The sequence below is a fragment of the Bactrocera neohumeralis genome, chromosome 5 (assembly GCF_024586455.1).
Source record: "Bactrocera neohumeralis isolate Rockhampton chromosome 5, APGP_CSIRO_Bneo_wtdbg2-racon-allhic-juicebox.fasta_v2, whole genome shotgun sequence".
NCBI classification, from domain to species: domain Eukaryota; kingdom Metazoa; phylum Arthropoda; class Insecta; order Diptera; family Tephritidae; genus Bactrocera; species Bactrocera neohumeralis.
Window position 1 is genome coordinate 47343459 of NC_065922.1, and position 13612 is coordinate 47357070.

Genomic DNA, 13612 nt, shown 5'->3' on the forward strand with positions numbered 1-13612 from the left:
GGTACAATTGAGATAATTTTAGTGTGAAGAACGGTTTATTCATCAAACGATTAAATATTATATTAAGCTGACTTTTTTTTTGATTAAATCCAACAAACGTTTTGTATTAGTAGTAGAGAAAGCATTTCTAATGTCCAACAATTTTAAAATTATATTAAAGTCGAGTTAAGCTCGTTTGCATATACGCATGTAATAATTTAATAAATGCAAGGACCTTTTTTTGGCACTTTCGCAGACAGCACATTACTCCGTTATTTTTCAATATTTTTGTAAAATTTTTTCTTTTTAATATAGCTAAAAATATAATATATATATAGAACGTCGATAACATATCAATCTAGAATATATATATATAAAAAAATATATATATAAAATCGCCTAATATATATAAAATATTATCATATGATAAACGTTCTCTGCTTAAATAACATCACACAGTTTGACATGCGCTGTAGCCGTTCAGTGGCGCTGTCGTTCAAAGAATTGGTTTGAAACTTGGCTCAGCTCATTTTCATACCATAAGTCATACAGTGATGGCATATTTATGAATATATTGTGTGTATATACATAATAGAAATACGTTTATACACTGTGACCACAATTAAGAACAAAGTAAAGTTAAATTAAGAATATTTGAATCATAAAATTTTAGTCTAGGGATTCACTGTCAATTATAACAGTAAATATTTTATATCTGAATTATTGATATTTTAACACAAAAACTTGCAGTAAGTTTCGTAAACCTTTTGTATAACATTTAAATCTCCAATTTAAAATAACAAAACTTTTAGACATGGGTACTGAAAAGACTCCAAAACTGCGGAAAATAATTAGTAAAAAATATTTCAAGGCAAAAAAGTCCATTAGAGCCAAAGCGATGGATCTTTTAAATTCAAAATCAATGGTCCACATTGCTTTGATTCATTAAGGGAGTACGGGAAGTACTGGGGATAAAATAAGATAGGAACGAAAAGAGGACAATCATGTCATGAGTTAGTGAGGCGGATCCTTCTTTAACTTCCAGACAAATTTTCGGTAGAGTAACGGTTTAACTACATCATCACGAAATTTTAATTCAAAACATTTTTTAACATAATAAGTATCTCGTGTTGTATAAATATAAACATAAGATTTGGTACTAAAAACTTTTTACTGGTAACGAGAAGTGGCTGAATTACGACAACGTCAAGTGAAAACGGTCGTGGTCGCACCGAAGTGGGCCGAGTCAAAATTGAGAGGAATAATCTACTACTATGAGCTGCTTTTCTGCGGCCAAAGTCTTAATTGGGGCCTGTACTGTCAACAATTGAACCACCTGAAGACAGTAAACGCTCAGAAGCGGCAAACTTTGTTCAACAGAAGAAAAATTGTGTTCCATCAATACAACGCCAGGTCACACACATCGATAGTAACTCGCCAGAAGTTCCACGAGCTTAGCTGGGGGATTCTTATGCATCTACTTTTCCTGTCTATGGCGAATGAATTTATTGGTGAAAAGTTTGTCTCAATAAAAGTTTGTGATAAATGGCTGCCACAGTGTTTTGCCAATATTGATGAGGGTTTCAGTGAGAGTGACATTATGAAATCAACCACATAATCTGGTAAAATTTTATCAAACAAAACGATGTGCGTTTGAGCAAACCGCTCAAATTTATGGAAATGATTTCCTTTTTTACATAATAGACCTGTGCAATTATGGCCTAGAGTTTCATGTTTAATAGAGATCTTACTATTTCTGAAATTTTATAGCGTTCGACGTCAAGACACGCCCTCTTGAACCGCAGAGATCAACTGGTTGAAAAAATGTAATATTATTCGTTGATTTCCTAAGGTGTTTGTTCTGCATTTTTAGAGACATACATATGTATGTATATTGAGAAAATAATAACAAATAAAAAAGGCTTTCATGTGATGCTTCATGTCTACAATGTAAGTTAATGTTAGTATGCGCACCCCGTATCCAATTAAAATAAACAATTTCGCACCTTCTTTTGGCTTCGATGAAACTATCTGCCAGAAAGTAAAACACCTCAATTCCTCATCCAACGGTATTATTCCCGAAAAAGTGTAATAAATTGCTTCCGAGAATCTTCAGGGTTTTGTGAGAGGGATTTTAGCTTCTCAGCTTTTGTTTTGGATATCATGAGTGTTTTAGTCAGAATCTTAAAGGTCTTTTACTAATGAAAACTGTACGAGGCGTGAAGGGCTCAAAAGAGGTGCTTAGTCTCCAAAAAAGAAACAAAATACCAATGTTCAGTTATCTTATTAAGCAGATATGTCACCCTGTGACTCTTTCTTGTTGGCAAAACGCAAATATTTCCCAGTTTATGGAAAACTGTTTTAATCTTTGGCCTTGTGTGAAGTCTAAGAGAGCTTGCTTGGCCCACAAGCGCAAACAAAGCCAACCTAACAAGTTAGCGCCTCTAGCTTTCTGCAAGAACTCAGTTCTTCCTTACATGTTTTGTTTATTTTCATGAATATAACCTCTATTCCTGCATTAGTGCTTTTCCTCTATCAGAGCATTTTTAAAAATGTAAATAACAAAAAGCTAAGTGGGGTCCAACCAACCAACCCCCCCACTCACATGCTAGATCATAATTTCAAAAAACATTAACATCAAATTACGACTACAGCGACATAAAGTGCACCTATAAAATTGTTAACATGAGCTAAATGCCATCGGCAGCTGTGCTGTGCTGACAGCGGGACAGATACCGACGCGCACATACACACACACAAACAAATGGACGCATGCAGATTAGCCGTTTTGCATAGACGAAATTCCACAAACCAAAACCTACGCACTCGACGAGTTGTTGTTGTGGCATGTGCGCCTATATGGTATGATATGGACCACGGCTCACATATGTATGTATGCCCGTACATATGTGTATGTGTATCTGTATGACTGCTTACAAGTTAAACGTGTGTTGGTGCGGCTAATCCGCAGATGAACTCCGGCCTCAGGCCATGGACCATGGTTGTTGTACCACAGTTTCCTGCCTTTGAAATGTGTATTCTGCGCTAAATTTTTTTGTTGTTGCCTCAGCACTCCAATTGTTGTTGGTCGGCTGTGTGATAACATTGGCTTTCAGCATCCTTGAAAATGTTTTCTGCAAAATTTATTACCGTGTTGTGGTTGTTGGTGCCTATACTAGACTTTTTGTTGTTTATGTGTTTTTGTTATTGTTAGCAATGTCACTATGGGCGCTTGTCAAAGTCGGCATTGTCAAGTGGGGGTCGGCGTTGGAGTCGAGGACTATTTTGACGGCTTGCACAGGCGCGCATTAAGCTAAGTAAATAATTCTATACACCTCTGGCAACACTCACACATACGCACATAAATCGCGCCGCCGTTTTCACTTATTTCACTTCAGTTCATTTCTTAGCGCCTTGACATTTCTTCCCCTATATATTTTTTAGTTTGAATGGGAAATGCAGCTGTTACACTTAAATCACATAAAACACCTGTAAAATAATTTAAAGTCATATGGGCAACCCTCGATCTGGTGTCATTGTCATGAGTTTCGAGCTATGACTAGTCTGTGTGTTAGAATGGCTCGGATATTGGCTTAAATGACCACCTAATTTTTTCTAGCTTGACAAGAGAGAATAATTGTACATTTATCGCTGAAGAGTTTTAATTCTGATCACATTCGGGTAACCTGAATAGACGCAGACTGCCATCTTAACAGTATAATCAAGAAAAGCTGTGGTATACAAGAATATATGTATAGTGACAGCGCAATCAGCTGAGCTAATCAAATCCAGCGTCTATGAGGTTTGTTAAATTGAGTTTACCACACGCCGGGTTTTGATTTCCAGCTCAAAACAGTTTAAAATTTGAAAGTAATACTTGTGGGAAGACTTTTTAATTTATATTTCGTAGAAATATTTTTTTCTAGGTTGGTATGACTGTCAGTGACATCTGTGCCAAATGGCACATCAAAATAATCATTCGTGTTTAATATACATGGATGAAGTATATAAAGTGCATTCGGCGATTTTTACGATGAGTGAAATTATTCAACAAAAAAGTTCCAATAAATTTTGTGAGCGGCATCATATTTCTGTTGACAGAACTTTCTGAATGTTGGAAAAGGCCTTCGGTGATAATGGTTTGTCGCAAGTAAGTGTTTTTGATTGGTACGACTTATTCAAAGAGGGTCGAGAACGCGCTGGCGACAAACCACGTCCAGGATGGCCTTCAACATCAATTGTTGATCAACACGTCAGTAAAGTAAAGGAATTGTTGCTTGAGAGTCGGCAATTAACAGTCAGAGATCTTACTGCTATCTTTGGAATGTCGGAAGGATCAATTAAAACCATTCGAAAGAAATTTGGGAATTGGTCTGAGAAACAATGCTTTCCGACTACCAAGATGTCAGCAAACTGGCGATGAGTCTTGGATCTATGCTTACGACCCGGAAACATGTTATTTTGACTGTTTTCTTCGACTATCGAAGTGTGGTGCACACCGAATTCATTCCGACCGGTCAAACTGTGAACAAAGAATACTATTTGCTAATAGTACTAGCTACTAGTAAAAAGGGAATTGTGGATAAACAAATTTTAGTTTTTGCATCACGATACTGCATTGATTCTGCGTAAGTTTTTCGCCAAATTTTCAACCAATATCGTCTTGCAACCACAATATTCGTCTGTATTAAGTCCGCTTGATTTCTGGCTATGCAGCAAACCGTTAGTGTTGTCGATTTCGAAGAATAAATTAAGAATTTTACACAAAGTCTTACAATTTTTTCTCATATCAGTATGACAAAATGTCTAATAGTTGTCATCCCATAGTTGTAATTTACAAACCTAAGGTTTACTTCCGGTTTAAAAAAACTTTCCACAAAAACCCAATACGTAAAGTCATTTTAAATTAGCCAGTTACAATTACTTACTATCAATAAATTCACATAAATTACTGCTGGAGCTTCATTGATAAAGTGAAGTTTTCTAAAAATTTTCCTGATTTTAAAAGTCGATCTCTTGAATCCGTGGGACTTCTCGGTACAAGGGCTCTACCACAACAGAAATAGGTATTGCTTTTCTTCATCTTCTTTAATGGCGTAGACACCGCTTAGTCGAGTTAACAACAGCACTCCAGTCGTTTCTTCTTTTCGAAATTTGGCGCCAATTCGAGATTCCAAGTGTAGTCAGGTTGTTCTCCACCTGATATCTCCAACGTAGTGAAGGTCTTTCTCTGTCTCTTAATTCGCTGAACTATGTCAATGTCGTCGTATAACTCTTACTGCTCATCGTTCCATCGATTGCAAGGTAAACGAAATTATGTACGACTTCGAAGTTATGACTGTTAACAGTTACGTGGGAGCCAAGTCGCGACTACTACGTCTGTTTGTTTGATGACTGGAGATATTTCGTCTTGCCCTCGTTCACTAATCCTTAACGTGTTTGCAAGGGTCGTCATCGAAAAGGGGGTCTCTTATCCGAGGCTGTTTTCTTCCTTTCATTAGTAGTGTTTTTTACGTGGCGTGTCCCTAACCCAGTGCGCAACCCTGGTGAGAAATGGTTCTCCTTCTCACTTTGACTCGCTTTCACATGGATGATTCAAACCAAAGAAATCATTTCTGGCCACCGCCTAGTGAATGGCGCACAGAGAACTTTCCTCACTTGTGTGAACTTCTACACATGGCTCCATCCTCCTATTTCTTAGCGGGAGTATTTCGGATATTAAGACAACGATCCCACGATCTCTCAGGTTCTACTTGACCGGCATTTTTAGATAGTAGCAATGGATGGGAACGATCCATATCCACATATCTCAATTTGTACTATTCTTTTGTCTTTATTTAATGCGAAAGAGTCAAAAAATTATTTTTTTAGTTTCAATTTAGTGAATGATTATTTTACCAACTTTTACGTAGAATCAGATATTGCTACATTATTATAGATTAATAATTTTTTTGTGGTTTCAGATTGTTAATGTTGAAATCGTGGGTATGGTCACGTGTCACTTCATCAACTGGTAAGTTTTGACGTGTTTTACGTTTTTGTTTAAACTGAAACTTGTAGACTAGAATACCCCTTACTTTTATTAACAACGAGCCTTACGGAGTCATTGCCGACATTACGGCCTCTTTTTTGCAGTTTCCTACATAACTTTATTTACGATTACCTATGTATGTATGTATGTATCTATTTCAAAAGACTTGGTTGAAAGCTTATTGTGGGTATAAGACACCTTCGATGAATTAGGTCTAGTTTCAACCTACCGAAATAAGATTAGTTTGCAACCAGTCAAATGTATGTCCCTAATTCATCCTTTTTCCCAGCGGTCTCATGTATGTATGTTTATAAGTAACATTGACGTGGGGAAAGCAGGCAATTTACGTGAGGGTGCCATACATTTTCAAGCCACCGTTTAAAGTGCAATTAAGGGGTTACCCTCTCAAGGAATACGCCCTATGTGTTTATAAACATACAAACTTACAAAAATACATTTCCATATCTGCTTTAAGTCGGTATGTGTTTCCGTATAAAGGAACGGAAATCAATTTACACGTCAAAAGCGCGTTTAAGTGTCAAAAAGGTCCTTGGAGAATTGTAGAAAGTGGCGACATAGTGGGCGATTACTGGCAACCATCGCATATGAATGTGCATGTGAACATTTGTAAATATGTCGACAGGTGGGTGAGAAGTTATTTAAGTACATGGGTATGTAGATAGAAGGGTTCGTTACATTCATATATGTTTGTATGTCGTGTACAAACTAAGGGATTTTTCTCACGGTGATAAGTCACTCAAATACACAGAAATGCACGAACATATAAAAATACTGTATACATGTGTTTGTGTACATATGTATTTGCCATAATTTGCCTTTTAATGCTTATTTCAAGAATTTCAATTAATCACACCATTAAGAATGCTACACTGAAAGGATGGCGCATAATTAATTAACTTCATTTAAATATACTCGAATGGTCAGTAGGAGCGATGGAAAGACATTCCTGAGAGGAGGGCGTAATGACAGATATATAAAGTTGCAATTATTTTCCTCAATTGATTTTTAAGTGTAAAGTAATGCAAAGCCATCCTATCCCAATTCTTTTCTACTCCCGCAACTTGTTGCTACAGAATATAATAGTTTTGTTCACATAACGATTGTTTGTATCTCCTCGAATTATCAAGTTAGATTTAGGGTTATATATGTATATGTATATAAATGATCAGACAAGTTGAAATCCGAGTGACTGTCTGTGTCAGCGACAACTTATGTAAGAATTAAAATTCTTGATGAAACTTGGTAGAGTTTCTTGGCAAAGAAGTGAAACCGAGTTCGTAGATGGACGTAATCGAACCACTGCCACAATTCTATTAAACGGAAGCGTATAAAGTGCCATAACTAAGCACTAAATTAAGATGTAGAGGTGTAATTAGGCAGAGGGGATCGAAGTAGCATGCGCAGTACTAGTTTAAACAAGAAAAAACGTTAACTTCGGCTGCACCGAAGCTAATATACCCTTCACAGATTACATTGGTGCCTTAGAAAATAATTTATACCAAATTTCGTAAATATATCTTGTCAAATGCAAAAGTTTTCCATACCAGCATTTGATTCCGATCATTCAGTTTGTATGGCAGCTATATGCCATAGTTGACCGATCTGACCGATTTCTTCAGATATTACATTATTCTTACAAACAATAACTCATGCCGTATTTCGTAAAGATACGTTGTCAAATGTGAAAGTTTTCCATACAAGAACTTGATTCCGATCGTTTAGTTTGTATGGTAGCTATATGCTATAGTTGACCGATCTGACCAATTTCTTCGGTGATTAAATTGTTGCCTTAGAAAATAATCTATACCAAATTTGGTGAAGATACATTGTCAAATGTGAAAGTTTTCCATACAAGAACTTGATTCCGATCGTTCAGTTTATATGGCAGCTATATGTTATAGTGGTCCAATATCGACCGTTCCGACAAATGAGCAGCTTCTTGAAGAGAAAATGACGTAGGCGAAATTTCAAAAGGATATCTTAAAAAGTTCGTATATATACACACAGACAGACGGACATGGCTAAATCGACTCAGCTCAACATACTGATCATTTGTATATATACTTTATAGGGTCTCCGACGCTTCCTTCTGGGTGTTACAAACTTCGTGACAAACTTAATATCCCCTGTTCAGGGTATAAAAAGTGGGCGTGGCTCCATCCTCTAATAAGTTTAAAGTAAATATCTCCTAAACCAATAAAGCTACAACAATCAAATTCGTCTAGAGTAAATACTATGAAAACTCCTACCGACAATGTGAAAATGGATGGAATTGGGGGGTATTCCTTCCCATTCCCCATATAGCGGTATTGTTAAAAACTAAAACTAAATCAATAACTAATTACAACAGAGATATTAAATTTTACTCCCGACAAGTTGTGAGATGGCTTTTTCTAGAAGCCTTGGTCAAAATTGGGCAAAAGGTATTGCCCACTTTTAGGTCAAATCACATATATGGGGACCTGCTCGACCGATTTCAACCAAATTCGGCACATAACATTTCTTTGACTTTCCTTTGTTACACAATTTTAAATTCCATTTGTTCAAACTGCTAGGTGCCGAATATGTGGACCACAGTTCCTATAGTTGAATTTTTACGAAAATTTCGGTAAAATTGAAATTTGAAGAGAATACTTTCCTGATAGTATTGTCTTTGTGTTACAAATGGGTTGAATCGGGCCAATGCTACTACAATGCTACAGGTACTACATACTTCGGACTAAATAGGCGATTTAAAAGTAAAGTTCCCTCTCGACAAACAAAGACCAAACTCTATAAGTCATATTTGTGCTGAATGAAATCGGGTTAATACTTGGCTTAGACCCCATATAACTAAGAAGCTTTATGTAACTAAAGGTATTACCCCGGCTTTAATCCTTGCAAGTTGCAAGAGTATGAAATGATCGCTTATACTCGAACTTAGCCCTTTCTTATTTGTTTGAGGGTTCGGAAATTAGTCAAATGAAGATACCGATAATTTATTGTTTCCAGGACTTTCGGATCTACCAATCACATCGATCCGATTTATTTCCAATCGTAGACTGTGATCACAGTCTTTCTGGGGTCACCTCTGTGCGGTGTTATCTGGTTAACGCTAAATGACCTGTTTCACGGCCTTCGGACTACTACGTACTAGCAGGTCTCAATCTACTTCCCTTCACATTCATCATAGAGCTATCCTTGTCTTATTCCGCGCTACTCTTAGAAAGCCGTACTTCACGGAGTGCTGAGAAAACGTCACTAATTAGTTCGTGGGCTGAATTTTGTCGAAATGATGATTACATTGACACACCATATAGCAGGACGGAAATAATGAGTGTTAGAGAGTTTGGTTTTTGTTCGTCAAGAGAGGACTTTACTTCTCAATTACCTACTCAGTCCGAAGTAGCACCGGTTGGCAAGAGTTATTTTGAGTTGGATTTCGAGTCTGACATTATTGCTGGTGTTGATACTGGTTCCAAGATAGACGAAATTATCTACGACTTCGAAGTTATGATTGTCCAGACCCATTTGATTCGCTTCCTTATCCATTCCGGAGAAAGCAGAACTAACGGCGGAGTGGATTAAAGAAGTTAAAAGAAGAAGACGATAGGGAGTCACCTTGTCTGAAACCTCTTTTGGTATCGAATGGCTCGTAGGGCTCTTCCCGATCCTGACAGATCTTTTGGTATTGCTCAACGTCAGTTTATACACTGTTTTGCGGAGACACCAAATTCAGACATAGCTGCATAAAGGCAGTTCCTTTTCGTGCTGTCAAAAGCAGCTTTAAACTCGACGAAGAAGAGGTGCGTGTCGATCATCAAGGGTCATTTTCAAGATTTGGGATTTTCATGTCCTAAGTCAAGCCAAGTTTCTAAGTCAAGTTGACGGTAGACTTCAATCTCTCACACAATACGCTCGGTAGAACCTTATATGCGATGTTGAGGAGGTTTATCTCACGAATTCCTCGTGATACGATAAGGTAGACGAAAGAGGTATCCTTAAATACTTGTTGAAATCTGCTGCCCGACTTTGGTTGTATGCCATTCCATATATAAAAGCTCCTACGGCATGTCTTTAAATGAAATAAAGTGCAACTTCAAAATTTCGTATTGTTTTAATCAACTTCAGGCGTCAATTGTAATTTTAAATTCAATATCATAAATTTACCGTTATATTGCACGCGGTTAAATGAAAACATTACATTTTAATTAAGTAATTTTCACACTCAATAAACTCATTTGTCTTCATTTTTATGTGCTTTATTAATATTTGTAAAATTATTTCAATCTGCCACAAATTGCTATTATCAGTTGCGTTGGCAATGCCACAAACGGTGAATTTCGTGCGCTAACCAAACAAAGAACAAAAACACAAAACCACAGTTGGAATATTGACATTTTGGCGGTGAAATATGAACCGTGCAACAACAACAAATACGAAATTCAAAGACCAAAGTAAATGAAAAACAAAAGCAAACACAACAAAAACAAAAACTCATCAAATTGGCTGCTAGCGCCGATATGAAAGCAAAATCAACAGCGAAGCGAGGCAGACGAAAAGTAAAAAAGCAGTAAGGAGGGGATCCGTTTAAAGAATTTAATTCCCCCGAAATATTTCCAGCTGGCAGAATGTGCATACAGCAATCGGTAATATAATTCAGGTTCACGGAAATGTTTGAACCGATATCGCTCAATTTTAAGATCGTACATATTTATATTCCGTATGTAGAGGTTGGCTGAAAGTTTACATGGAGTGAAAAGCCTTTTACTAGGCCGACAGACCCCACCAGAAAGAAATAATTGTTAAAGGTCGAAACTTAATGAAAATACGGTCAAAGTTTCATACAATTTTATATCCTGAACGGCATATAACGGGTTTTTAATAAGAGCGCTACAAAAGTTTTTTTTAAATAAAACAAAAACGGTTTGGGATATCAATGAAGTTATTATATTATTCCTATGATAGTACATTTTATGCCATTATGTATGGAACTCGATTTCTTTTGCATGGCCACGGTCGACGGTTTTCCAGCATAAATCGGTCGATACTGCTGCAATTTCCAGTTCGATATTCGTACAAAGTTCATCAATCATCGCTGGCTTGTTCGCATAGACCACAGACTTGACGTAGCCCCGGCGTCAAAACGCACGACCAATTGACTGGACCATTTCGTGAGATAACACGTTCACCAAACTTGGTTTTCAATAAATCGATTATGTCTTGTGCCTGTTGAAACCACATATTGTCCAAATCCAAAGCCTCCAATCGGGCCAACGTCCGGTGTGTTTTACGTGGGCACCTGCTGACGACAGCCTTACTCCACGGCGCTCAAAAGCACAGCGGATCAAATCAATGCGTTGATCAGCGCCCTGAGAATGCAAAGCATTTTCAGTACCAATTGGCAGTGTGGAATGGACACACTATCCAATTCGGGCCAAAAGTATTCGGTTATCACTGAGCGGTGGCGATTCCCATTCAAAGTAACGGTCTTGATCCGCACGGAAGAAGTACGGTCCAATGACGCCGCCGGTCCATAACATGCAATGGTGACTCATGGATGATACGTGTGGATTGTAGTCAATAACGCATATTTTGCTTATTGGCGTAGTCATTCAGCCAGAAATGAGTCTCATCGCTGAAGATGATTTTTCAATTCACGGATATTTGTCAATTCTGGCGGTCAAGCGGCTTCAATTCTTGCTCCAATTTGATCTTGTAAGGATGCAGGCCAAGACCTTTTTGCAAAATTTGCCGCAACGACGTCACATAGGTGCCCAACGCTTGAGAGGCTTGGACCTTCCTAAATTGATGCGCTAGCGGCAGAAATATTCTTGACACTAAGGGCACTTCTTTGTCTCACTGGCAGGGGAACATTTTGTACTGTGTCTGTGGATTCAAATTTTTCCACTAGACGCTCAATTGTTGATCTGACAGGACGATTATGATGACCATAAATTGGACGTAGCGTTCTTAAAGTTGAGGCCACTGACTCCGAATTTCGGTAGTAAATTTTAATAATTTCGACTCGTTGTTGGATCGTATATCTTTCCATGATGAAATGGCAAACCTTACTGAAGAGAAATGTCAAAAGAGCGGGAAAAAATTTGGTGCCGTTTGCTGTCCCTATCGGTCTACTTTTGTATCCCTCTATTGAAAAACCCTATATATTGAAGTTTGCCACAAAGCTTGTAAAATTAAGAGGGAAACGTCTGATTCCCTATAAATAATATATACAAATGATTAGTCATATTCGTGCGTCTGTATATCGATACTTTCTCCCAAGGAAGCTGCTCATTGGTCAGAACCGCCGATATTGGACGTTTATAGGATTTAGATGTCATACAAACAGATCGGTCAAACCCAATTCCTTGTATGGAAATTTTTTTACTTGACTAAGTATCTTCACGAAATAAGACAATTCCACAATCCTTGAACAAATTATTCAGATCGGAGCACTATAACATATAGCTGCCATACTAACTGACCGGTCAAAACTAAGTCCAGGAATAGAACATATACATATCCGAAAATCATTTTGTTTGGTCATCCTGACTATTTTGATGTTTTAGGTGTTCGAAGAAAACTATTATACTCTGTGCTCCATGCGGTGAGTGTATAAAAATGCACACTAAACATGGAAAATTTAGGCGCAACAAAAATTAGTGTCGCATAAAAGTTAGCGGCTGATATTACAAGTGCAAAGGATAGTCGTCAGAAAAGGTGTTGAATAGGGCGTAATAGTGAAAAGCGAAACAAAAACAGAGTAAGGGAGAGAGAGAGAGGTGGAAAGTGGCGCCTTCATTGCCTCTTATTTTGTTTGTTTTGTTTATTGCGTTGGCAAACACTTTACGACCACTAAACCTAAATCTGTAGCCCCACGCGCAACTAAAAAATCAGACGAAACATCAAGGACGACGTGTCTGTTGCATATGCATAGAAACTTACATAACACATACACATATGTGTGGGCGTAATATCCATGTAATCCGTTATTTGCAAGACATGGCGCGCGGATTAGGCCACGCTGTGCACTCACGCGCGTTAAATCTTCTCTTATATGTACGCATATACACACTGCTGGACAAAATAACAGCGCTATACCTTTACTATAAAGGACTTTTTAGTTCTTTTATTTTAAATAAGTCACCAATTCGATCGTCTGAAGGAAGTAATTGTCTAGAAATAACCGGTTTAGGACAATAGAAGAGAAATTGTGTTTTATCAGAACAAGTCCAAGCCATATCCATCTTATAGTACGGACTTGACACCATGTGATCAATGCCTGTTTCTGTTTCTGTCTATGACGTATGGTTTTATTGATAAAAAATTCGCTTCAAAAGAATGAATAAAGGGTTTTCATTGAGTGATATATACTATATGTACATCGTGACAAAAAAGTACTCGGAAATTGTAAATAAAACTCAAACTATTTAATTATTCATCAATATTTATTTTTTCGCCTTCAAAGAAGTCCCCACTAATACAATTATGCCAACGATTTTTGAAGTCCTTGAAACACTTTTTACAAGCACTTTTTGGAATGGCCTTCAGCTCCTTTAGCGAATTTTGTTTTATCTCTTCGATCGATTGAAAACAGCT

At 37.4% G+C, this 13612-nt stretch overlaps 1 long non-coding RNA gene across 2 annotated transcripts in view; it reads left to right on the forward strand.

The window, feature by feature from the left end:
• The window catches only part of LOC126758906 (uncharacterized), a 187298-nt gene that overhangs the window by 300 nt on the left and 173386 nt on the right, over positions 1-13612 (forward strand). The window contains exon 1 of one of the 2 annotated variants that reach the window (XR_007666913.1): positions 5952-5992. The exons of the other annotated variant lie outside the window; for it this stretch is intronic. This is a non-coding gene — a long non-coding RNA (uncharacterized LOC126758906). Of the gene's footprint in view, positions 1-5951; positions 5993-13612 lie in introns of those variants that run through there. 2 annotated transcript variants of the gene reach the window in all.